The sequence below is a fragment of the Lissotriton vulgaris genome, chromosome 8, assembly GCF_964263255.1.
Source record: "Lissotriton vulgaris chromosome 8, aLisVul1.2, whole genome shotgun sequence".
Lineage (NCBI taxonomy): Eukaryota > Metazoa > Chordata > Amphibia > Caudata > Salamandridae > Lissotriton > Lissotriton vulgaris.
The window spans coordinates 1,117,604,834-1,117,631,225 of NC_141696.1; the positions used below are offsets into that span (position 1 = coordinate 1,117,604,834).

At 36.6% G+C, this 26,392-nt stretch overlaps 1 protein-coding gene and 1 long non-coding RNA gene across 2 annotated transcripts in view; one reads left to right on the plus strand and one right to left on the minus strand.

Annotated features, from left to right (window-relative positions):
• The window catches only part of LOC147698347 (ras-related protein Rab-33B-like), a 51,790-nt gene that overhangs the window by 17,786 nt on the left and 7,612 nt on the right, over positions 1-26,392 (plus strand). The window lies entirely within an intron of this gene.
• On the minus strand, positions 281-20,943 carry LOC147698348 (uncharacterized). The gene is made up of 5 exons (XR_015299332.1): positions 20,552-20,943; positions 18,077-18,146; positions 15,998-16,068; positions 8,917-8,987; positions 281-646 (listed from the first exon to the last, which is right to left on the minus strand). It is a non-coding gene; the product is annotated as an uncharacterized LOC147698348 (long non-coding RNA).

The window sequence follows — 26,392 nt, forward strand, 5'->3', positions numbered from 1 at the left end:
GTCAAAGAGAGAGTCTGTCAAAGAGAGAGAGTCTGTCAAAGAGAGAGTCTGTCAAAGAGAGAGAGTCTGTCAAAGAGCGAGAGAGTCTGTCAAAGAGGGAGAGTTTGTCAAAGAGTGAGAGTTTTTCAAAGGTGTAAGTATTGTGTGCAAGAGTTTTTGGTACATAGTGTGCGTGTAAAAGGGTGATTTTTTTTTTTTATAAGCTTACCTCAGCAATAGTCCCAGAAATGCTCATTAATGAGCGTAGTGAAGCTGGTTTTACTGTTTTTATCGGTGATATTGGTGGAGCAGGGGGTTGTAGGATATATTGTGCCTCCTGTATTATTTCTTGAGGTATAGATAAGGGCATCATGCGTGATAGTTTCGTTTGTTTCGTGATGATAATCACATTGTTTTTGGCTAAGAAATTGCGAATCATAATAGCATTTCCTTCTTTAGTTTGCTGGTAAAATGGCTCATTGTAGCACGTTGCTTTAATGCAACTACTTTCATCAGCTAGAGCTAGATGATACATGACTTTGTGCTCTTGTTTAGCATTTGTATAGTTTGTTTTTGTCGAACATTTTATTACGTTGGCTCGGATTGTTTTTTGGTAAGGTTTGTTGTCTTCATGTTTCATTTTTTTGAGGTCTTCTATGGAAATCATCTGAAATGAGAGAAAATGTTAGTACACATTCTGAGCATAAATTTTTCCCCTTTTGCTATTACCTGTAATAAAATAGCATGTTAATGAAGTGGTTGCATTTTAAACTGCCACCCATAATGCTTTGTGATCACTATAATATGATTCTAATGTACCGTAGTGCATGATGTTGTCATTAGTATAGATGTGATCTAGTGTAGAATTGTAGTCTGTTGTGTATTGTTGTATTTTTTGCTGGCATTGAAATTGCTGCAGCATATATTCTAATAGCAAAGTTCTGTTTGGTGACATTTGTGTTAAATCTATATTGAAGTCTCCCATGATGACATATTTTGAATTTGGATACAAGTAAATTATGCTACTTAAAGCTTGTAATAATGTCTGCAAAAGTACATGTGGTGGTTTGTACAGTATAATAAATAAGTATTCTGAATCATTAAGATGCTGAGTGAAAATTAAAAAGTCAATTTCGTGTTGTGTTTGATATATTGGCGATAAAAGCATGTTTTTTTTGTAGTAAATGGCAATACCATGCTTAGTGTGCTGGTTGTGAAATGTATCAAATAATACTAGGTGATATTGTTCTATTAAGAACGTATTCTTATCTGCTTTTCTAGTTGTGTTGATTTCAGTAAGGCATATAATATCACTGTTCATGATATTTTTGTCTGATTTCATAGCAGTGTAATTTCTTTGCAAGGACCGTATGTTATGGACAATTATATTACACTGTTGTCTATAGCTATCTAATTGTGGTACTGATATTTGTAATAGCATGTGTGTTCTTAAACGTGTCATTTCTTCATGCACTTTTGGATGTACAGCTATTTTGTCTTGCTGAAAGTTTCTAATGTATATGTTGTCTAAAGATTTAGCTCTGCTTAAAGCTACATAATGTAGATGATGTACTTTACTGTTGTTAAAGTGAATGTAAATGGGCTCAATTGTTTCTCCTTGTGTTCTATGTATAGTTCTTGCAGATGATTGTCTCAATGGGAATTGTTTGCGTATAATAGTTATAAATTTCTGTGTATATTGGAAATGCCGTGTAATAGCATGAATGGGTGTCCAATGAGGCAAAATATTACTGTGATATATGTGTTTGTTTTCTTGTCTTGTTAATTTGCCTACTGTTTCTTTATCAAAATTAATCCAAATTACATTTGGGTTGTTATTGATAGTTTCCACAAATTCTACTATACCTGTTGCACCATTTGTTAAACCATCATTGACATTTATATTGTTAGTTAAATCATATCTTAATTGCAATGCAATATGTAATATTGATGGCAGGCTCATTGTTTTAGTAGAATCTGTGGGCAACTGTTTGAGTATTTTTTTTTTTACTGCTTCACTTAAGTCTGCTGCAACTGTATCTATTGCTGTAGCTGTGTAAACTGGGTAATGGGTTATATGTTCTAATAAAACTGCATTATTTATGCTATTGACTTCATTGTTAGTTCCCATAATGTAAGGGATTGTTTTGCTAATGTTTTCAGGTGGCTCTATTTCTCGTGTTTTTATCTGTATAATATCCTCATTTGTTTGTTTCCCTTCTCTTAATCTGTTTAGTAGTTGAGCAAATGGCAAGTCATTTTGTTGTCTCATTATTTTAGTCAACTCAAATAACTTGAAATGTGTCTGCCATAAATTAGTACTTACTGGCCTATATGAATGTTTTGGGTTGTCAAATATGTATGGGTCAAAAACTGGCTTCAATTGGTAAAAGTCTCCAATTGCTAAAATAGATATTCCGCCAAAAGGGAGATCAGACATTTTTATCTCTTGCAATCTATTATGTATAAAGTTGAATACATTAGCCCCTACCATTGATATTTCATCAATTATTAGCAATTTAAGATGCATTAGCTGACCTTGTAGTGTGCTTCTATTCTCATGAGTTAGCTGTCTATGAGTTAGTGTTTGTGAAATAGGTATTTTAAAAGTACTATGTAGTGTTTGTCCTTGAATGTTATGTGCTGCTTTGCCAGTTGGAGCTGTAAGCAATACATATATGTTATCTGGGTTTTCTCCTGCTTTTGTATTGTAATAACGTACTAATGTTTGGTAAAGTGCTGTTATAAGGAAACTTTTGCCTACTCCTGCACCACCTGTACAAAATGTGTAGCATGGTGTTTCTTTTGTTTTAACCCAATGCAAATGATGATATATAAAGTTAAGTTGTTCTTCTGTTAGATTTTGCATTATACTATCATATTGTTCTTTTGGCATTATGTTATTGCTTATTGATTCTTCTCTACTTGTACTTCTAATCCCTAAATCAAATGATAGGTCATACAATGGGTTTTCATTATTTTGCTGTTCATGGCATATGGTGTTATCTTCTTCTGTATCTATTGGTGGTAGCAATGTATCTAATATACTATTTTCATTGCTATTAGTTGTTAGTTGTTTATTATGTTTATTATATTTATTATGGTTTGAATCAACTGCATTTTTAAGTTCTAGATAGCGTTCATAATAAGTTTCCTTGTTATTAATTATATTATGTTCATTTCGCCATGGGTAAAAAAGCATGAGCAATTCTCTATAGTAATTTTCTGAGTCATTTTTGATGTTAAATCTGCAATAGCGAATTACTCTTGCTTTTTTTCTTTTTATGCAGTTTGTTTCGTCTACTAAATTTATCTCAAGTTCTTCGTCATCTGAGCTATGAAAGTTATTTTCAATAAGGAAATTGTCATGGCCTGTTTCTTCTTTTCCTTTACATTTTTTCTTTTCATTATACATAGATGCATAGTCAGCTAATGTACATGTTTCTAATTTTACAGGGCGTTTACTATACCTGACTATAATATTATCATATTGTATTTTACAAGACTCATCTGGTAAAGAATTGATAGTTTCGATGTCTTTTAATAAGTATGTACGCTTTTCATTAGGACTTGTATTGATAAATACAAAAGATCTTGAACTTTTCCGTAAAGGAATTTGTAGTATTAGATATGCTGCTTCTTGTGCACTTATTTCTGTACAGTTTAAGAATTTGTTCCCTATATGCTTAAGTTGTTCTTTAATACTTGGATTGGCATGTACTTCTTTAGCAGCTTGGGCAATTAGTTTGCTCATTCCTCGCTGTGATTTACTAATGTATGAAACAATATACACAGCACATGCATATGCATCTAAGATGTATTGTATATCTATGTTTGCTTGCCATGCTTTCAAAATAGTTGGATTGTAGTTATTTATAAAGCATTCAGCTGGTGTCCTTTTCAAGAAAATAGTATTTTTTTGTATAATAGATTGTATACATAAAGTATATTGTTTTAGATCTATGTTCATTGAATGTAAAAACTGTTCAAAAGTATAATTTGAAAATTCTTGGCTATTTATAGTTAGATGTATTAGTTCAATTTGCTGTAAGAGCTCGTTATTTGTTTTGTCTAGCTCTATTGGTTCTAGTATAAAAGTTTCAGGCATTGGATATCTGGGATAATGATATTTGCATGTTCTTTTATGTTTGATACGGCAGTTTTTGGTATGGCCGTGTCTTTGTAGAGGTAGTAAAGACTCTATATCTGGTTCTTCTGTTTTTGCACATGTAACATACTTATTTATGAAAGTAGTGACTTCATTTCTATCAGAAGTTTCATATAGTGGAGCATTTTCTATCCATATTATAGCATGTATATGTGGTGATCCCCGTTGTTGGAATTCCACTCTATAAAAGTAATCAATAATTTTGCCAATTGGATTACTTTCATGCAATAAAACAGAATTAAATAATTTCCGAACTTGGAAGTCAAAATGTCTTGCACATGTAATGGGATTCTGCTGTATTAATTTGCATTTTGTTTCCCATGACATATTGTTAAATTCTTCTTTTGTGCATTCTGGTCTCTTTTCTGTACGTAATAATATGTTAATTAAGTGATACCATTTCGTTTCTGCAGCAGATAAAGTTAAAAAAAATGTTGGTAATCCTAATTGTCTAATCATAGCAAAGAGGTCTTTTTTGCATTGCTCCCAATATGGTGGTGAACTACGGATAGTTTTAAGTATTTTGTATCCTTCATTATACTGCAAAATTGTATCTAATTTATTCTTTATGTCTTTGGCAGTTATAATGTTTCCATTATTAAAGTATTTCCTAAGAGATATAAATATTTTGCTCTGTAATTGTTTAATGTGTAATGTTTTTAATTTAAAGAAAAGATTAGTAACACACTTTGCTACTCTTAGATCATTACTTCTTACTTCTGATTGACAGATTGTGCTGTAATGTATTGGGACATGCCTTTCTTCATTAGTCGGCCTTCGTTTTCCGCAAAATATAGTTGGGAATGCCAAATATTCAGAATCTTTGTCTTCATACAGGCCTCTTGGTGTGTTATATTCTGCAGGTGCTAAACTTAAAATATTATTTGTTTCTGTAGTAATAGTTTCATTATCTAACATAGTATCTAAATTTCCTGCTGGAATGTTGTCTGAGGAATCTGACGCATTACTTGTATCTGAAGTCTCATCACAAGAATGTATATCTTGTGTTGTATAATCCCAATCTTTATTAATAGTGATTCCATATTCTTGAAACAAAGTGCTTGTAGTGGCTAAATATAAAGCTGCACGTTTCACTTTGTTTGGTCTAACATTTTCATAATGGGTATAAGATTTATAACTTAATTTCCTTTTTAATTTTATTGGAATTGTCATGTTATCATTAATTTGCCTTGGTAAAACAGTTACTGTTGTCATAACGTCTGCAGGGACATTTACTACTGCACCTGATAGAGATTTTTGGAATCCACGTGGTAATGTTCTAATTTGTAAAAAAGGTATTCTTGGCGATACTAATCTTTCTTCTAAGTTATGCAACTGTAAGACTGCTGGGATATCAGGAAATGTCATCCCATTATATACTGAACATGGAGGTATTTTGTCTTTAGATATATATGTGTAACATGTTCTGCATATCTCATTTGTTCTGTATTTGCTAATATTACATTCTATGAATTTAGCTCTCTTACTAATACTGTGTGTATTTTGAAGACTTTGCTTATGCCATAGTTGATTGCAAATAGTGCAAGTGTACTCGGGTCCATATTGTATTTCTTCCTGAAATATCCTAATTATCTCATTTGTTGTTTGACCTGCTATATGTCTATGATTAGGTTCATTCTCTTTGTTTTGTGTCCGTTTTCTTTTTCTATTACTGTTTATTTCTAGAATTTCTATATTGGTTGGTTGAATTAGTGATTCAACATTAGCTGTTAATGTGTTTATTATCTCAGTATTGTTAAGAGCTATGTGTGAAGCTAAATAACTGTCTTCTGTTACATGCAGTCTATTGTCCTGACTATTGCTGTTTTGTGTGTTTATTATTGTATTTTCTACTTGTAAGTTATTCGAAGGAATTTCCCCTAATGCATTTATAGATATATGTGTCGTATGAACATATATGCTTTTCCTAGACTTTACATTTCCTTGTTTATGATTCCGTTGTGTTTGGTGTAATCCTTTTTTGCTAATTGTTGTTATGTTCACTGTAGTTAAATCTAAAGTAATACTCTCAGAATTAGTCATTTGTTCTCTATTGCCTAACTTTAGGATGTATTCTATAATAAGATTAATAGAGTCAATGTTGATAGCAATACATGTTCCATTAGGATGTTGTATTGCATTTTCATTTTGGCTATGTGAATCAAATAGAGAGTATGTATGTAGAGTTTTGAAGACTGAAATTATATATCTACCTATAGAGATCAATATACCAGTTTGTGAATTAATTGTAGAAGTTAGTGCAGATATAAATTTACTATGTAAAGTTTGTGCTGATTTTGTTAGTTCTTCGCTAAAGCATTTTTTGAGCTTTGTAGAATAGATTATGTCATTGCTAACTATGTAATTTGGTAACTTTAGAGGTTGCATACAATCTTGTTCATCGACAGAGTGCATTTCAGTGTACAAAGCATCTCCAAGATTCATAATACAGTGCAAGTCTACACTATCCCAAATATATGCTGGTTTACAGTAGTTCTTTAGAATAGCAAATATACTATTTTGAAGACAATGTGTATAGTGAATAGTTTTATCACTATGTGTATCTTTTTCCTGTGGATGTGTGTTATGTAAAAAGGGAATTTCTTGTGGTGTTTGTGTTAAAATATGTGAATCTATATTGGTATTATTTGTGCTACTTTCCTTGTTCTGCAATGTGCTATTGTGTATATTATCATGAACTAAACTGTCATTACTTCCAGTAATAAGTTTATATGTATTATAGTAATCACTTGAATATGTGTTTGTATGTACATTACTTGTGTTTATTGTTTGTTGTACATTTATGTGTGTGTTCTTAATTACATTAGTAGAATATGTGTTGGTATTTAAATTACTTGCTGGTATTGTTTGTTGTACATTTATGTGTGTGCTATTAATATGTTGTCTTTCTGTGTTGCTCTTAAGTGTTTTCTTAAGTATACTTGCATATGTGTCAGTAGGAGTAGTCTCTTCTGGTGTATTAGTATATTGTGTTGTGCTGATCTGCTTGCTGTTCTTTTTAGATTGATTATTAGGCCCTGTTGTAGTGAGAATTGCACAGGAATACGTACTAGTACTAGGAGTATTATCTAAAAATGCTAATGGCTGTTCCTTATTCCAAAAAGTATTTTTTTTAGATTGACATCTCTGAATGATTTTTTTGGCATTTTCTATACGCATTTCAAATGCTTGTGTGAAAAAATTTTCACTACCTTTAGTAGAATACACATAAAAATTTTTCGGTGCTACTGCATTCTTATTTTTTTCATGACGCACCATTGCTTTTTGAAGTGATTCTTTTGTAATCGTACTTATTTGTATTGGAGTTAATTCATACGGCACACAATTCAGGTTTGGTTTCTTAAGATAGTGTGCCAGATTAGTGATGTACTCTAGAAGTTTTTCAAATGTGAACTGTATAGTAATACATGTTCCATTTGGATGAGGCATTCCAGTCTTATCACGACTATGTGAGTCAAATACAAAGTACGAATCATTTTTCTTAAAAATGGAAATAACATAAATTTCCATGCAAAGTATAACACCGGAGTTGGAATCAAGTGCAGGTTTTAATATTTTGTTGAGATTTGGAAACGAAGGGTCACATTGTTGTAATATGTCTCCATAATAAGGTTCTTTAAGTTTAAGAGAATAGATAGTAGTATTGTGTTCAATAAAATTTGGTAACTCATCTGGATGCCTAAGTTGTTCGCTATTAAGTAAATGCATATCTATATATAAAGCATCACCTAATTTCATAATGTAATGCAAGTCTTCTTTAGTCCATGTATGTGCATCTTTGTAATAGTTGTGTATAATTGCAAAAGTACTATTTGGCAAGCATTGATAACCTCTAGAATTGCATGTAAATTTGTCATGACCTTGATGATAATCTGCTGCTAGTATTTGCATCTTAGCTAATCTAATTTATGAAATAATTTGATATCGCTACAGTATTGCTAGATTTTTTTGTTATACGCGAGTCTATTTTCGTTCTCTTATTTAATCTCTCTATATATATATATATATATATATATATATATATATCTATATATCTATTGCTAATTTATATTTTCTTTTGTAGTTAACTATAATGCAAGGCAATTAATTGAACACTATTTTTTTGCTTTGTATTTTAGGTAGCAGATTTAGATGTATTTTGTTTACAATTTTAGTGATGTACTAGCTATAAGTTATACTATTAGCATATATATATATATATATATATATATATATATATTTGGATATATATATATTTGGATATATTTATATGTATATATATATATAGTTATTTTACTGTTAAATATATTCCAAGTTACAGGTTGATAGCTTATTTAAAAAACATACTTCTAATTGTATATATTTCCAAACAATTAGCAATTGTCTTTATAAAAGAAATAATTTTCAATGTTAAGTATATAAATATATATATAATTTTTTTATAACTAATTATATATCTGATTTTGTCTAGTTTTATTTTCTCTAAATTCACTCTATTGTTGTTTTGGACTTGTTTTATAGTTGGAGCTGGTAGCAAAATAAAAAGCAATTACTTTTACTTTTTTGTTAACTATTTTTTTTTCTTAAGATTAATGTTACCTATGGAAATCTTTTATACTATCTTTTCGAATTCTAAGTATATATATATATATATATATATATATATATATATATATATATATATGGGTGTGTGTTGATATGTGTCTTGCTTTTTCCCTTGCTATTTCTATACTTACAAGTCAATACAGAAGCAAAATAGATACTTTTACCGTGATGATGTTTTCACTGATGTTGTGTCAAACAATTATGAACGTCTGATGTTATTCAATCAATTGGCAATCTAAGGAAGAATGAAACAAGCATTAATATTGAGTTGACATATTAATATAATAAAAGCAGCTCGATACTCAAGACTATGTGTACAAGTTGTATGTGTAGTATGTGTGTGGACTGAGTGAAGCATATTAGTAGTCGTAAATCGAGTATTAGAAGTGTATGTAGTATAGAGTAACTAGTAATGTATAGTAGTAAGGAGGATAAAGTGAGCAAGATAGAGAGAGATGGAGGGCAGGAAGAAGAGATTTTAATAAAGAGGGGTTGTTAGGCAATATTGAGAGTAGTGGAAAGATGAAGAGAAAGATAAGGAAAAGAGAGAAGTCTGATAAGGAAGAGAGGATATAGAGGTGTAGAATGTAAGCTACAAAAAAATAGAAATGTAAATTACATGAAGTGATTTTTATGAGAAGTTGTAAAGAGTGTATTAGATGCATTGTTTGTAATTTTAAGCAAGTACAACGGAATAGGAGAGGTAGTGAGATTAAGGAACACTTAATCCCTTGTTAAATCTAAATAAACAATAGAAGAGACGTTAAATACATCTGAATTTGCCACAGAGACTGAGTGATGCAACTGGGGAATTGCACACTCACTTTAGGTGGAAAAGAAAGCCCTCACACACCGACCTAGTCAGTGTCATGCTTCATCATTGGGCCCCACCAAAGAGGCCGAATGCCTCTTTGGTGTGCTACGACGCCAGAAGACTGCGGAGCAGGTTTTGTGAAAAAGGCATGTTGTGAGTTTTATAATTAAAACTGCCTAATGTGTAAGTAAAAATCTATAATTCTTGATGCTTAGTACACAAATGAAAGAGTTATGTGTCTGAATTTAATGCCCAAGGTAATGGATTTGTTAATTTAAAATACTAATTAGTCAGTCAACATGTTTCATGTTTTACAGTTGTTTACATTTACTTAGGCATTTATAATGACAGAATTATACCCCGGCGGTATGGACTCTCTAATCGCCCACCCTGACCTGGGGGCGTGAAAGTGAAAATATCAAAAAAATGATTTAGTGCATAAAAAAAAGGGGGAAGAGCAATTGCTCATTCCAAAAATACTCCTAATTGCGGAGTGTTTGTGCACCTGTAAAAGAAATAACAGACAAACATATAAAACTTTCACACAATTAGTTGTAAATATAAGTCATTGCGTTTGTCCAGGGTGTTCTATAGTTGTTGCATAGTGTTCCTAAATAAACACTATAGTTAACATCATCTATATAGCCTTATAGGGATGCTCACACTAACTTAGTAAAGTGAAGTGGAAAAATGTGTGTAAAGCACACAAAGTAGCTAGAAAGTGTTGATGAAGAGAGGAGACACATAAGAGATCAAGAGAGCTAGAAAGCAAGAAGAGAAGTAAGTGCAGAATGGAGTGAGAAGATAGCAAGTAAAAAAAGTGCAAGATAGAAAGTGAAGACAAGATGGAGACGTAGATAGAGAGTGAAGGCAGGAAGGAGAGAGAACATGAGAGAGAGAGAAAAAGGGAGGGTAGGATGTAGGGCATGAGCAAGAAGGAGGAATGGATGGAAGAAAGTGCAGGAGCAAGAGGGCCAGCTCAGTGGTGTAAAGACTTTCAGGTAAGCAATGTTGTGTTTTGTAAAGCTGATAATACTGTCACTTTGAATGCGCCGAATGTGACTAAATTTATTTTTCTTTTGTTGCAGTATTTGACAGCAGGGTTGGTCAAGTATTTCTTGTTGCCATTTTGTCTTGAGATCTTTGGCTCGCTGTCAGTGTCCATAGTAGGACCCCCATAGAGATAGATGTAGATGGAGGGCAGTAAAGAAGAGAGCAGTTGGAAGAGTGGGCAAGAGGAAGAGTGATAGCAAAGGGGAAACAAGAGGAAGAGTGATAGCAAAGGGGGAAAAAGCGGAGAGGGAGATAAAGAGAATAATGATAGATAAGGAAGGAGAGAAAGAGTGGATGCAGAGAGTGAGCAAGAGGAAAAAACAGATAAAAGATAGAAAAGAGAGAAAGTTAAAGGCAAAACAGGGAGAATGTGCAAGAGAGAAGAATAGTAGATAGGGAGGAAGAGAGGGAGGAAGAGAGAGGGAAGACGAAAAGTAAGTGTACAATTGTGATAGAAGATAGGAAACAAAGAGTGCAAGATAGTAACTATTTCCGGTCGGCATTTTGTCTTGGGATCCATGGCTTGCTGTCTCCATGGCACAAGGGATTTCAGGTATGCGTTTTAAATTGTAATGTAATTAGTATTTCTCTTACAGGTGTTTAACTATTTTGTTTATATTCTTATAATATGGTTTTTTTTTGGGCTGTTCTCTCTAGTGTTTCCGTGTTGGGTCTCCTCCTTGGCGTAACAACTTTCAGGTAAGCGATGTGTTTTGTAACAAATAAATGACTGTCTCTTTTGAATGACCGGTTTTTTTTTAAGTTTGAAAAGGATTTTTTGACTTCATTCTACCCTTACGTTTCTTTTTGTCTTTTTTTTCTCTTCCTCCCTATGTACTATTTTTCTCTTGCACTTGCTCCCTCTTTTATCCTTTTAACTTTCTCTTTTTTATCTGTTTTTTCTATTGCTCACTCTCTGCATACTCTCTCTCTTGCCTTATCTATCCTTATTCTTTATCTCCCTCTCCTTTTTGCTTTTTTTTCCCTTAGCCATCACTCTTCCTCTTGCCCCCTCTTCCAACTGCTCTCTTCTTACTGCCCTCCATCTACATCTCTCTCTATGGGGGTCCTTGCACCATGGAGACTGAGACAGTGAGCCAAAGAGTGCAAAATAGAAAGAGAATACATGATGAGGACAGAGATGGAGAGTGAAGGCAGGAAGGAGATAAAACGCAGGAGTAAGAAGAAAGACAGAATGTTAAGTAAGAGTAAGAAGTAGGGCATGAGCAAGAGGGAGGGAGAGAGAGCAGATGGAAGAGGGTGCAGGAGAGAGGGATGGTAGAGAGAAAAGAAAGCATAAAGGAGATAGAGAGAAGAATGATAGATAGGGAGGAAGAGGATCACTGAGAGTATTAGAAAGAGAAAAAGAAAAGAAAAAGGAGAGTGCAGGACAGAGAAGCATGATAGATAGAAAAGGAGCTAGAAGAAAGGAGAGAGCAGATGTAATAGGGGGCAGGAAGAAGGAAGAGAGCATAAAGGAGAGATATATAGAGAAGAATGAATAAAGAAGTAATTAAAAAAAGGAAGAGAGAGTGCCAAGAAAGAACGGAGTATGCAGAGAGGAGGTGAAAAGAAGTTAGAGAAAGATAAGTAAGAAAGAGGAAGAGAGTGCCGGAGATAGAAGTATGATAGATAAGAAAGTAGAGAGGATGCAAGATAAATGGAGATCATGAGAGAGAACGTAAAAGGGGGAAAAGACTGCAGAATGGAGGCAGAGGTCCAAAAATATAAGGAGTGCAAGATGGAAAGGCAGAACAACATAGGGAAGTATATAGAGAGTGAAAGTCACAGAGTGCAAAAGGAAGAGCAAGAAAGAGAGAAAGCAGGAGTTAAAGGGAGGGTGTGCATGAGCAAGAAAGAATTAAGAAGGGAGCAGTTGGAAGAGGGGGCAAGAGGGAGAGTGATGGCAAAGGGAAAATAGCAGAAGGGAGATAAAAAAAGAATGATGATAGAGAGGGAGGAAGAAGGAAGGAGAGAGAGCAGATGGAATAGGGGTTAAGAGTAAGAAGAAAGAGAGCAAAAAGGAGAGAGAAAAGAGAAGAGAGTGCAGAATGGAGTCAGAGGGCAAGAAAGAGAAGGAGTGCAAGATGGAAATGTAGCACAATATGGGGAAGGAGATAGAAAGTTAAAGTAAGAGAGAGGGCAAAAGGGAGAGCAAGGGAGAGAGAGAAAAAGCATGATGTAAAGAGAGGGATGGAAGAAAGAAGGTGAGAGGGTAGATGAAGAAAAGCACAAGAGTGTGAATATAAGATGGAGTGGGCAAAATAAAGAGAAATAAAGAAGGAATACTAGATAGCGACATAAGGAGCAGAGAAAGAAAGGAGAGAGATGGAAAGGGTATGCAAGAAGAAGAGAGGGTCAAAAGGTAAGAGAGCAACAGGGAGAGAGATAAAGATCGAAGGAATAGGAAGAGAGGGCAGGAGAGATAAGCATGATAGAAAAGGATGGAGAGAGCAAGCAGAAAGGAGAAAGGAAGCAGGGCGCAAAGGGAGCAGCTTTTTTGCGCAGGCCAAACCCTAATGAGAACTGTAGTGTGAGTTTGGGTCGGCCCTCGTCATTCATTGTCTGGCTCCATAAATTGAGCCTAGCCATTGGACGAGGGGCCTGTCCGTCAATTTAAAGCAGACTCAGGGGCGTTCAAGATTCTTTGGCTTTTGCCGACAAAACGACGCCGGGAACGCCCCCGATTCTAGCCCGGCATTGCCGGGACCTGCCTTTGATGACGTATCAGGTTTCTTTGTCTGTGGCGGAACAAATTGCAGGTAAGCGATGATGTCTTTTGTAATATAAATGACTGTATTTTTTGAATGCCCCATCCGAAATGTTTAATCACGTATTTTTTTTTGTTCTCTGCAGGTATTTTGCGACAGCACGGTGGGGGTAACAATTTCCGGTCTGTATCCTTGGCTCGCTGTCTGTCTCCGTCTCCATGGTACAAGGGATTTCTTGCAGGTAAGAGATGGTATCTTTTAAGGACAGAGATGGAGAGTGAAGGCAGGAAGGAGATAATACGCAGGAGTAAGAAGAAAGGCAGAAGGTAAAGGAAGAGTAAGAAGTAGGGCATGAGCAAGGAGGGAGGGAGAGAGAGCAGATGGAAGAGGGTGCAGGAGAGAGGTATGGTAGAGAGAAAAGAAAGCATAAAAGAGATAGAGAGAAGAATGAAAGATAGGGAGGAAGAGGAACACGGAGAGTATTAGAAAAGAAGGAGAGTGCAGGACAGAGAAGCATGATAGAAAAGGAGCAAGAAGAAAGGAGAGAGCAGATGGAATAGGGGGCAGGAAGAAGAAGGAAGAGAGCAGAAAGGAGAGATATATAGAGAAGAAAGAATAAAGAAGTAATTTAAAAAAAGAAGAGAGAGTGCAAAAAAAGAACGGAGTACGCAGAGAGGAGGTAAAAAGAAGATAGAGAAAGAGGAAGAGGGTGCAGGAGCTAGAAGTATGATCGATAAGGAAGTAAAGAGGACGCAAGATGATGTAGATCATGAGAGAGAACGTAGAAAGGGGAAAAGACTGCAGAATGGAGGCATAGGGCAAAAAATAGAAGGAGTGCAAGATGGAAAGCCAGAACAAGATAGGGAAGGAGATAGAAAGTGAAAGTCACAGAGTGCAAAAGGAAGAGCAAGGAAGAGAGAAAGCAGGAGTTAAAGGGAGGGTGTGCATGAGCAAGAAAGAATTAAGAAGGGAGCAGTTGGAAGAGGGGGCAAGAGGGAGAGTGATGGCAAAGGGAAAATAGCAGAAGGGAGATACAAAAATAATCATGATAGAGAGGGAGGAAGAAGGAAGGAGAGAGAGGAGATGGAATAGGGTGCAGGAGAGAGAAAAAAGAGCAAAAAGGAGAGAGAAGAGAGTGCAGAATGGAGTCAGAGGACAAGAAAGAGAAGGAGTGCAAGATGGAAATGGAGAACAACATAGGGAAGGAGATAGAAAGTGAAAGTAAAAGAGAGGGCAAAAGGGAGAGCAAAGGAGAGAGAAAATGCATGAGGTAAAGAGAGGGTGGGAAGGAGGGCATGAGCAAGAAATAAGTAAGAATGGAGCAGTTGGAAGAGGGTGCAAGAGGGAGATTGATGACAAAGAGAAAAGAGCAGAAAGGAGGGAGATAAAAAGAGAAGCATAATTAAGTGGGAGCAAGAAGGAAAGAGAGACCAGTTGAAATAGGGGGTAGTAGGGAGAAGGAGAGAGCAGAAAGGAGAGATATATATAGGAGAGCAATAAAGAGAGCAGGAGGGAACAGATTGTGATGGAAGAAAGAAGGTGAGTATAGATGAAAAAAAACACAAGATTGTGAATGTAAGATGGAGTGGGCAAAATAAAGAGAAATAAAGAAGGAATACAAGATAGCAACATAAGGAGGAGAGAAAGAAAGGAGAGAGATAAAAAGAGTATGCAAGAAGAAGAGAGGGGCAAAAGGTAAGAGCATGCGGGAGAGAGATAAAGATAGGAATAGGAAAAGAGATGGCAAAAGAGATAAGCATGATAGAAAAGGGAGAGGAAGCAGAAAGGAGAAAGGACGCAGGAAATAGAGAGATAAAGAATGAATTCAAGAGACAGCTACATTTAGGAAGTAGAGAAAGAAAGGAGAGAGATGGAAAGGGTATGCAAGAAGAAGAGGGGCAAAAGGTAAGAGAGCAAAAGGGAGAGAGATAAAGATAGAAGGAATAGGAAAAGAGAGGGAAGGAGAGATAAGCATAATAGATAAGTAGGGAGAGAGCAAGCATAAGTAGAGAGAGCAAGCTGAGACGCAAGCTAGAAAGAGCATCAGAGGAAGGTAAGGAGGAGTAAAAGTGAGAGCAGAATAGAGTGAGTAAAAGAAAGTGCATGATAGAAAGAAAGAAAAGAGGGGAATACAGGAGAGAGTGTAGAAGAGAAAGGATGCAAAAGAGGGAGAGGAAAAAAAAGAAGGAAAGTAGGAGAAAGTGAGGAAAGAATAGAGCAGGAGTAAATAAAATAGAAAGACTGCTGGCAAAATCATGAAGGAGATGCAGAGTAAATGCAAGAGAGAGGAAAGGCAAGAATGCAAAATTGAAAGGGAAGGCAAGAGAAGGATATGTATATATGTTGCATGTGCTGTCTCAGTATCTAATCATTTGCTCATCTTCAAAGTAAATCAAATGTTGTTTATGAGGCAAACTTTTGTGTATATCCAGCAAAGAATGCCCAGTACAGACAGAAAGAACAAAGTCTTAGTTATAAGTTTTCCTTTACCTTTGACCTCTCTCCTGATTACGACCTCACCAGTGCTGCTTTCATCTCCAAAATAAATTAAATGTTGTTTATGAGGCAAACTTTTGTGTATAACTATCTAGCAAAGAATGCCCAGTACAGACAGGAAGTACTACCCAAAAATGCCTAAAGTAAAATAAGTTTTAAGTATGAACGTACCGTGTTGAATGAACGAATTTGAAAGATGTGTCCTCGATGGGGCAGTTGCACCAAATGGCAAATTTTTTGTCCTGTAAAAGTAAAATATACTGTTAGCAAAAGTTTGAAAAGAGTGAGGACATTTGTGTGAAGTATATTAGAAGTTGTAAATAGAGAATTAGAAGCACTATGTATTATAGAGTAACTAGTATAGTAGTAAAGACTATAAAGTAGCAAGGTGGAAAGAGATAGAGGTCAGGAAGAAGAGAGAGATGGATAGAAAGAGGGGAGGATAGGCAAAAAGAAAAGGAGTGAAAATAAAAAAGGATAAGGATGATGAACAGTGCAAGTTAAAAAGAAGCTTGATATGGAGAGAACGCAAAGAAGTGAAAAGACGACAAAGATAAAGACAAAAATAAAGAAGTAAGAGAGTGCAGGAAATCGAAGTATGATAGATAAAGAGTGAAGCATAATAGAGAGGGAGCAAGAAGGAAGGAGAGAGCAGCTGGTAATTGAAAAAAGGAATAGAGAGTGCAAGAGAGAACGGGAGGAACTTCTTTTTGACAAAAGAATGTGAAAAAGGGTATATAAAGAAGAAAAGCACAAGAGTGTGAAAGTAAGATGGGTAGAGTGTGCAAAATTGAGAGAAATAAAGAAGGAATACAAAAGAGCGAGATATAAGGAGGAGAGAAAGAAGCAGTGGTGGAAAGTGTCTGAAAGAAGAGAGGGGCAAAAGGTTAAGATATCAAGAGAGTGAGAGAAATAAAGATAGAAGGAATAGGAAAAGAGAAGGTAAAAGAGATAAGCATAATAGATAAGTCGGCAGATAGCAAGCAGAAGGGGGAGGACGCAAAAAATAGAGAGCAGGAGAGAGAAGAAAAGGATGGGTAAAAGTGAGAGCTGAATAGAGAGGGAGTAAAAGAAAGTGTGCATGATAGAAGGAAAGAAGATTAAAACAGGAGAGAGAAGGTATAAGAGAGGGCATGAAAAAAAGTGAGAGAAGAGAATAAGAAAGAAAGTAGGTGTAATAGTGAGGGAAGAATGTGCAAAATCGAGAGAAATAAAGAAGGAATACAAAAGAGCGAGATATAAGGAGAGAAAGAAGGAGTGGTGGAAAGTGTCTGGAAGAAGAGAGGGGCAAAAGGTTAAGATATCAAGAGAGTGAGTGAAATAAAGATAGAAGGAATAGGAAAAGAGAAGGTAAAAGAGATAAGCATAATAGATAAGTCGGGAGATAGCAAGCAGAAGGGGGAGGACGCAAAAAATAGAGAGCAGGAGAGAGAAGAAAAGGATGGGTAAAAGTGAGAGCTGAATAGAGATGGAGTAAAAGAAAGTGTGCATGATAGAAGGAAAGAAGATTAAAACAGGAGAGAGAAGGTATAAGAGAGGGCATGAAAAAAAGAGGGAGAAGAGAAGAAGAAAGAAAGTAGGTGTAATAGTGAGGGAAGAATAGAGCAGGAGTAAATAAAAGAGAAAGACTGATGGCAAAATGTGAAAGGAGATGCAGAGTAAATGCAAAAGAGATAAAGGCAAAAATGCAAAATTGAAATGGAAGTCAAGAGAGTGAAATGTATGTATGTTGCATGTGCTAGCTTAGTATGTAAGCATTTGCTGCCGGGACCTGTAAAGAAGGTGGGAATGAATATATAGGGTGAGGGCAGAAGAGTGAGGATGCAGGAAAGAGAAGGAGAGCAAAAGAAAGAGAAAGTCGGAGAAAAGGAGAGAAGAATAATGCGAGAGTGAAAGAAAGGACATTGAATGTAAAATTGTGAAGGAGATGCAGAGTAAATGCAGAAGAGAGACATAAGGAAAGGCAAGAAAGAAATTGAAAGGGAAGGCAGGAAATAAAGAGATCTATGTATATTGCGTGTGGTAAATGAGTCAAAGCATTCCCTACAAGGACCTTTAAAAAAAGTGTTTGTTATAAGTTTTCCTTCTCTGTTGACTACAACTTTACCAGTGGCGCTCTTGTACAAAAGCATAAGATGTGCTTTATGAGCGAAATTTTGTGTATAAGTATACAGCAAAGAATGCTCAGTACAAACAGCAATTATTAAAAAAAGAAATGTATTAAGTAAAATAAATAAAGTATTAACATACCGTGTTTATATAACGAATTTCAAATTGTGTAGTCGATGGGTCAGTTGCAACAAACGTGTACTTTTTTACCCTACAAAACAAAAATAGCATTAGCAAAATATTATGAGTGCAGGCAAAAAAAGCAGTGATTTTCTCATGCAAACTGTGCAAATTGAATCTTAGCTAAAGCTTTGCGTATTAGCGATTAATGCGTTCTAATGTAATAGTATGGCAATTATTTGCGTCACGTTACTGGTTTGTATGTGCCTTTAAAAATATAGAAATCCGCGCATGCACGTAGTGAAAATAAAAGAAGGAATGTTGTCAGTGTTTTATTTAATTTCTCGCATCGTGCAAAGCAGTTTGTGAACTAAAGTTGTAACTGAACATATATATATATATATATATATATATATATATATATATATATATATATATATATATATATATATATGTGTGTGTGAAAGATTAGTCTTACCTAAATCACAGAAATGGATTAACAAAAAACATGGTGAAATTGGCCAAATGTATATACAACACAATTGAATTGTAAAGTGATACGTATTCTTACTGCAAATTAGTTTCACAGAAAGGCATACTTACATGCGCAAACATTTTCATCCTAAATGCACAGTTTGCAAACATTTATATCGTAAATGTACCTATTGGCGATGTATGAAAAAGAACTCAAAGGCATTAAACAAAAACATGGGCAAATTGGGCAAATGTATATGCAAGACAATGTAAATCTAAAATGATACGTATTATTACTGATTTGTTTGCGCGTATAAAAACTGAAAAATGTGCTCGTAATACCGCTGCTCAAAAGAACAGATTACTTTCACAGAAAGGGCTAAACTTACATGCGCAAACATTTTCTTCCTAAATGCAGTTTGCCGATGTATAAGTTAGCCCTGAAAGTCGTCGTGTCTCACCTTATCCTAACTGTTCTTTATGCTCTCAGTAAATGTAACGGGCCTTCATGCAATGACTAAATCGAGTGTTGCGACAAACACATGCTTGTGTCCATCTAACTCTCAGCCCTACGATTTGAGCATATGAAATAAAATCTGGCATCGCACAAACAAGGCACCCAAAATGTACATAATGACGAATTGCATTAAAGAGCAAGGCCTTACAAAGTAAGCATGTGTTCGAATTTTCAAAGGCCATCAATAAAGTAGACATGCGCAAACATTTAAATCGTAAATCTACCTACATTTTTCTCCTAAATGCAGTTTTCCGATGTATAACTTTGCACTGAAACTCGTCGGTCTCACCTTATCCTAACTGTTCTTTATGCTCTCAGTATAAAATCTGGGACAAATGACTTTCACAGAAAGGGCGAAACTTACATGCGCAAACATTTTCCTCCTAAATGCAGTTTGCCGATGTATAACTTTGCACTGAAAGTCGTCGTGTCTCACCTTATCCTAACTGTTCTTTATGCTCTCAGTAAATGTAACGGGCCTTCATGCTCTGACTAAATCTAGTGTTGCGACAAACACATGCTTGTGCTAATCTAACTCTCAGCCCTACGATTTGAGCATATGAACTCAAAAAGGGGACACATTACTTCCACAGAAAGGGCTAAACTTACATGCGCAAACATTTTCCTCCTAAATGCAGTTTGCCGATGTATAAGTTAGCCCTGAAAGTCGTCGTGTCTCACCTTATCCTAACTGTTCTTTATGCTCTCAGTAAATGTAACGGGCCTTCATGCTGTGACTAAATCGAGTGTTGCGACAAACACATGCTTGTGCCCATCTAACTCTCAGCCCTACGATTTGAGCATATGAAATAAAATCTGGCATCGCACAAACAAGGCATCCCAAATGTACATAATGACGAATTGCATTAAACAGCAAGGCCTTACAAAGTAAGCATGTGTTCGAATTTTCAAAGGCCATCAATAAAGTAGACATGCGCAAACATTTATATCGTAAATTTACCTACATTTTCCTCCTACATGCACAGTTTGCCGATGTATAACTTTGCACTGAAAGTCGTCGGTCTCACCTTATCCTAACTGTTCTTTATGCTCTCAGTAAATGTAACAGGCCTTCATGCTTTGACTAAATCTAGTGTTGCGAGAAATACATGCTTGTGGTCAGCTAAGTCAGCCCCACGATTTCGGCATATGAAATAAAATGTGGCATCGCACAAACAAGGCATCCAAAATGTACATAATGGCGAATTTGAATAAACAGAGGTCCTTACAATGTAAGCATTTGTTTGAATTTGAAAAGTTCATGAATAAAGGAGACATGCGACAACATTTATATCGTAAATGTACCTATTGGCAATGTACCAAAAAGAACTCAAACGCATTAAACAAAAACATGGTGAAATTGGACAAACGTATAGGCAACAAAATTTTATTCTAAAGTGATTCATATTATTACTGCTTTGTTTGCGCGTGTAAAACTGAAAATTGTGGTCGTAATACCGCAGCTCAAAAGGACAAATTACTTTCACAGACAGGAAGGAACTTACAGTTTATGTCGAAAGGCTCCAGTCCGCTGTCTCGAAGTATACCTCCTGAGATCGGTCGAGAAATCGAGAGGCTCCAGTCCACTGTCACGAAGTATACCTTCTGAGCTCGCTCGAAGAAATGTTTCTTTCCGTGGCTGTAGTCCTTTACATACTGTGGAAGACAAAAAAAAACGCAGTTAGTTCATTAAATAACAAAAGACTTGCAAAGTTTGTTGTTAAGAACATGTAGGTGAGATGTTGTTTAGGATGTTGCTGTCTCGACATATGTAAATTGCCGATAGGAGGCTGTCTGGCCGAATGAAAAGGTCGTGGATGCTGTGACTCGTTAGAGTACTTAGTGGCTATGTGCGACTTTTGCCGATCTTGAATATCAAAGCTTAGTGGTAGACGAGTTGGCGCCAGGCTGCCTGCAAATACAAAAAGAAGTGCTGGTGAATATCATTTTGTTAAAGTAGAAAAACACGATAGCTCTTTGCAATAATTCCCTACACAGAAAGCACACGATATAAAATAACTATTAAAGTAAGCATAATAGAATTACGACACCACGCCGCCGACATATTCCTGCAAATAAAGGGAAAGAAATGAAGTTAGAAATTACTTTTGAAACGTAACAAAACACTCCGGGTATTCGAAAGTGACAGTAATTGTTTAGTTACAAAACACATCGCTTACCTGCAAGTCGTCACGCCACGGATGAGACCCGACACGGAAACACTAGAGAGAACAGGCCAAAAAAGAAACATCAGAAGAACATAAACCAAATAGGCCGAACACCTGTTACGTTAAATCTACAACACCTGTAAGAAAATACAAATTACATTATCTACACCGAGTCGCACTAAGACATGACCACAGCGCTTACCTTAAAGTTGTTCGTCCACGGGGAAGGAAACCCGACACGTCACGGCAGGCTACACGGAAACACTAGAGAGAACAGCCCAAAAAAGAAACATTAAAAGAATATAAACCAAAAAGGCTGAACACCTGTAAAAGAAATACTAATTACATTACAATTTAAATCGCGTACCTGAAATCCCTTGGACCAAGGAGACTGAGACAGACAGCCAAAGATCCCATGACAAGATGGCGACCGGAAATCGTTCCCACGCCGCCGCCTTTCAATTCCTGCAAAAAAGGAAGATACATAAACTCAAAAATACCTTTTCCATGTTAAAAAAACTCCCGGGCATTGAAAAGGGACAGTCATTTGTTACAAAACACAACATGGCTTACCTGCATGTCGTCATGCCACGAATGAGCCCCTACACAAAAACACAAAAGAGAACAGTCCCAAAAAAGAAATACATTACAATATAAACAAAACAGGATGAACACATAAAAGAAATTACAATGACATAAAAAAGTAAATTACACAACACACCATCGCTTACGTGCAAGTCGTCACGCCATGGAGGAAACCCGACACGGAAACATGAGAGAGAACAGGCCCAAAATATATAAGACCAATAAGAAAAACACTTGTAAACAAAATAAGTATTAGATGAAAATGTAAATTGCGTACCCGACACAAAAACACTATTACAAAACACACAATCGCTTACCTGCAAGTCGTCACGCAACGGAGGAGACCCGACACAAAAACACTAGAGAGAACAGGCCCCAAAAAAAATACATTACAATATAAACAAAATACACTGAACACATATAAAATAAATTACAATGACATACAAATGCCAATCGCATACCTGAAATCCATCGTACCACGGAGACAGACACCGAGCGAGCCAAGAATCCAGACAAAATGGCGACCGGAAACCGTGACCACGCCGCGACGCAGAAAAATACCTGCAAAGAAAGTTAGAAAAATTAATTATAAAAAACACTTTTCAAAGTTACAAAAACTCACAGTCATTAAAAATAGACAGTCAGTTATTAATTCCAAAACACACCATCGCTTACCTGCAAGTCGTCACGCCACGAATGAGACCCGACACAAAAACACTAGAGAGAACAGGCCCCAAAAATAAATACATAACAATATAAACAAAATAGACTGAATACATATAAAATAAAGTACAATGACATAAAAATGTAAAGTAAAAAACACACCATCGCTTACCTGCAAGTCGTCACGCCACGGAGGAGACCCGACACGGAAACATTAGAGAGAACAAGCGCTAAATATATAAAACAAATAGGCTAAAGACTGTAGAACACATAAAACAAATTACAATTATATACAAATTTAAATCGCGTACCTGAAATCCATCGTACCACGAAGCCAGACACCGAGCGCAAAATGGCGACCGGAAACCGGGACCACGCCCAAAACCGGGACCACGCCGGACGCCGAAAAATACCTGCAACGAAAGTGAGATAAATTAATTCTAAAAAAAGTTTTACAAAGTTACAAAAACTCACAGTCATTAAAAAGAGACAGCCATTTATTAATTACAACACACACCATCGCTTACCTGCAAGTCGTCACGCCACGAAGGCGACCCAACCCGGAAACATTAAAGAGAACAGGCCCAAAAAATAAATACATTACAATAAAAACTGAATAGGCTGAACACATAAAAGAAATTACAGCGACATAAAAATGTAAATTAAAAAACACACCATCGCTTACCTGCAAGTCGTCACGCCACGGAGGAGACCCGACACGGAAACATTAGAGAGAACAAGCGCTAAATATATAAAACAAATAGGCTAAAGACTGTAGAACACATAAAACAAATTACAATTATATACAAATTAAACGCGTACCTGAAATCCATCGTACCACGAAGCCAGACACCGAGCGCAAAATGGCGACCGGAAACCGCGACCACGCCCAAAACCGGGACCACGCCGGACGCCGAAAAATCCCTGCAACGAAATGAAGATAAATTAATTTCTAAAACACGTTGCAAAGTTATAAAAAGTAGAACACATAAAACAAATTACAATTACATACAAATTTAAATCGCGTACCTGAAATCCATCGTACCACGAAGCCAGACACCGAGCGCAAAATGGCGACCGGAAACCGCGACCACGCCCAGATCCCGGGACCACGCCGCGACGCCGAAAAATACCTGCAACGAAAGTGAGATAAATTAATTCTAAAAAAAGTTTTACAAAGTTACAAAAACTCACAGTCATTAAAAAGAGACAGCCATTTATTAATTACAACACACACCATCGCTTACCTGCAAGTCGTCACGCCACGAAGGCGACCCAACCCGGAAACATTAAAGAGAACAGGCCCAAAAAATAAATACATTACAATAAAAACAGAATAGGCTGAACACATAAAAGAAATTACAGCGACATAAAAATGTAAATTAAAAAACACACCATCGCTTACCTGCAAGTCGTCACGCCACGGAGGAGACCCGACACGGAAACATTAGAGAGAACAAGCGCTAAATATATAAAACAAATAGGCTAAAGACTGTAGAACACATAAAACAAATTACAATTATATACAAATTAAACGCGTACCTGAAATCCATCGTACCACGAAGCCGGACACCGAGCGCAAAATGGCGACCGGAAACCGCGACCACGCCCAAAACCGGGACCACGCCGGACGCCGAAAAATCCCTGCAACGAAATGAAGATAAATTAATTTCTAAAACACGTTGCAAAGTTATAAAAAGTAGAACACATAAAACAAATTACAATTACATACAAATTGAAATCGCGTACCTGAAATCCATCGTACCACGAAGCCAGACACCGAGCGCAAAATGGCGACCGGAAACCGCGACCACGCCCAAAACCGGGACCACGCCGGACGCCGAAAAATCCCTGCAACGAAATGAAGATAAATTAATTTCTAAAACACGTTGCAAAGTTATAAAAAGTAGAACACATAAAACAAATTACAATTACATACAAATTTAAATCGCGTACCTGAAATCCATCGTACCACGAAGCCAGACACCGAGCGCAAAATGGCGACCGGAAACCGCGACCACGCCCAAAACCGGGACCACGCCCAGATACCAACCACGCAGCGACGCCGAAAAAAACCTGCAAAAGAAGTGAGATAAATTAATTCTAAAAAAAGCTTTACAAAGTTACAAAAACTCACAGTCATTAAAAAGAGACAGTCATTTATTAATTACAACACACACCATCGCTTACCTGCAAGTCGTCACGCCACGAAGGCGATCCAACCCGGAAACAGTAGAGAGAACAGGCCCAAAAAATAAATACATTACAATAAAAACATAATAGGCTGAACACATAAAAGAAATTACAGCGACATAAAAATGTAAATTAAAAAACACACCATCGCTTACCTGCAAGTCGTCACGCCACGGAGGAGACCCGACACGGAAACATTAGAGAGAACAAGCGCTAAATATATAAAACAAATAGGCTAAAGACTGTAGAACACATAAAACAAATTACAATTATATACAAATTAAACGCGTACCTGAAATCCATCGTACCACGAAGCCGGACACCGAGCGCAAAATGGCGACCGGAAACCGCGACCACGCCCAGATCCCGGGACCACGCAGCGACGCATAAAAAAACCTGCAACGAAAGTGAGATAAATTAATTTCTAAAACACTTTGAAAAGTTATAAAAAGTAGAACACATAAAACAAATTATAATTATATACAAATTTAAATCGCGTATATTACAAAAGACACCATCGCTTACCTGCAAGAAATCCCTTGGAGCACGGAGACGGAGACAGACAGCGAGCCAAGGATCCCGACCGGAAATTGTTCCCCCCACCGGGCCGTCGCAAAATACCTGCAGAGAACAAAAAAAAATACGTGATTAAACATTTCGGATGGGGCATTCAAAAAATACTGTCATTTAAATTACAAAAGACATCATCGCTTACCTGCAATTTGTTCCGCCACAGACACAGAAACCCGACACGTCACCAAAGGCAGGTCCCGGCAACCTGAAGAGAAAAACAAAAAAAATACGTGATTAAACATTTCGGATGGGGCATTCAAAAAATACAGTCATTTATATTACAAAAGACATCATCGCTTACCTGCAAGAAATCCCTTGGAGCACGGAGACGGAGACAGAGAGCGAGCCAAGGATCCCGACCGGAAATTGTTCCCCCCCACCGGGCCGTCGCAAAATACCTGCAGAGAAAAAAAAAAAAGTACGTGATTAAACATTCCGGATGTGGCATTCAAAAAATACAGTCATTTATTGTCCCGGCAACCTGCAGATAAAAACAAAAAAAAATACGTCATTAAACATTTCGGATGGGGCATTCAAAAAATACAGTCATTTATATTACAAAAGACACCATCGCTTACCTGCAATTTGTTCCGCCACAGACACAGAAACCCGACACGTCACCAAAGGCAGGTCCCGGCAACCTGAAGAGAAAAACAAAAAATAATACGTGATTAAACATTTCGGATGTGGCATTCAAAAAATACAGTCATTTATATGACAAAAGACACCATCGCTTACCTGCAAGAAATCCCTTGGAGCACGGAGACGGAGACAGACAGCGAGCCAAGGATCCCGACCGGAAATTGTTCCCCCCACCGGGCCGTCGCGTCGCAAAATACCTGCAGAGAACAACAAAAAATACGTAATTAAACCCATCGCTTACCTGCAATTTGGACGGAGACAGACAGCGAGCCAAGGATCCCGACCGGAAATTGTTCCCCCCACCGGGCCGTCGCAAAATACCTGCAGAGAAAAAAAAAAAAGTACGTGATTAAACATTTCGGATGGGGCATTCAAAAAATACAGTCATTTATATTACAAAAGACATCATCGCTTACCTGCAATTTGTTCCGCCACAGACAAAGAAACCCGACACGTCAGCAAAGGCAGGTCCCGGCAACCTGCAGAGAAAAACAAAAAAAAATAATACGTCATTAAACATTT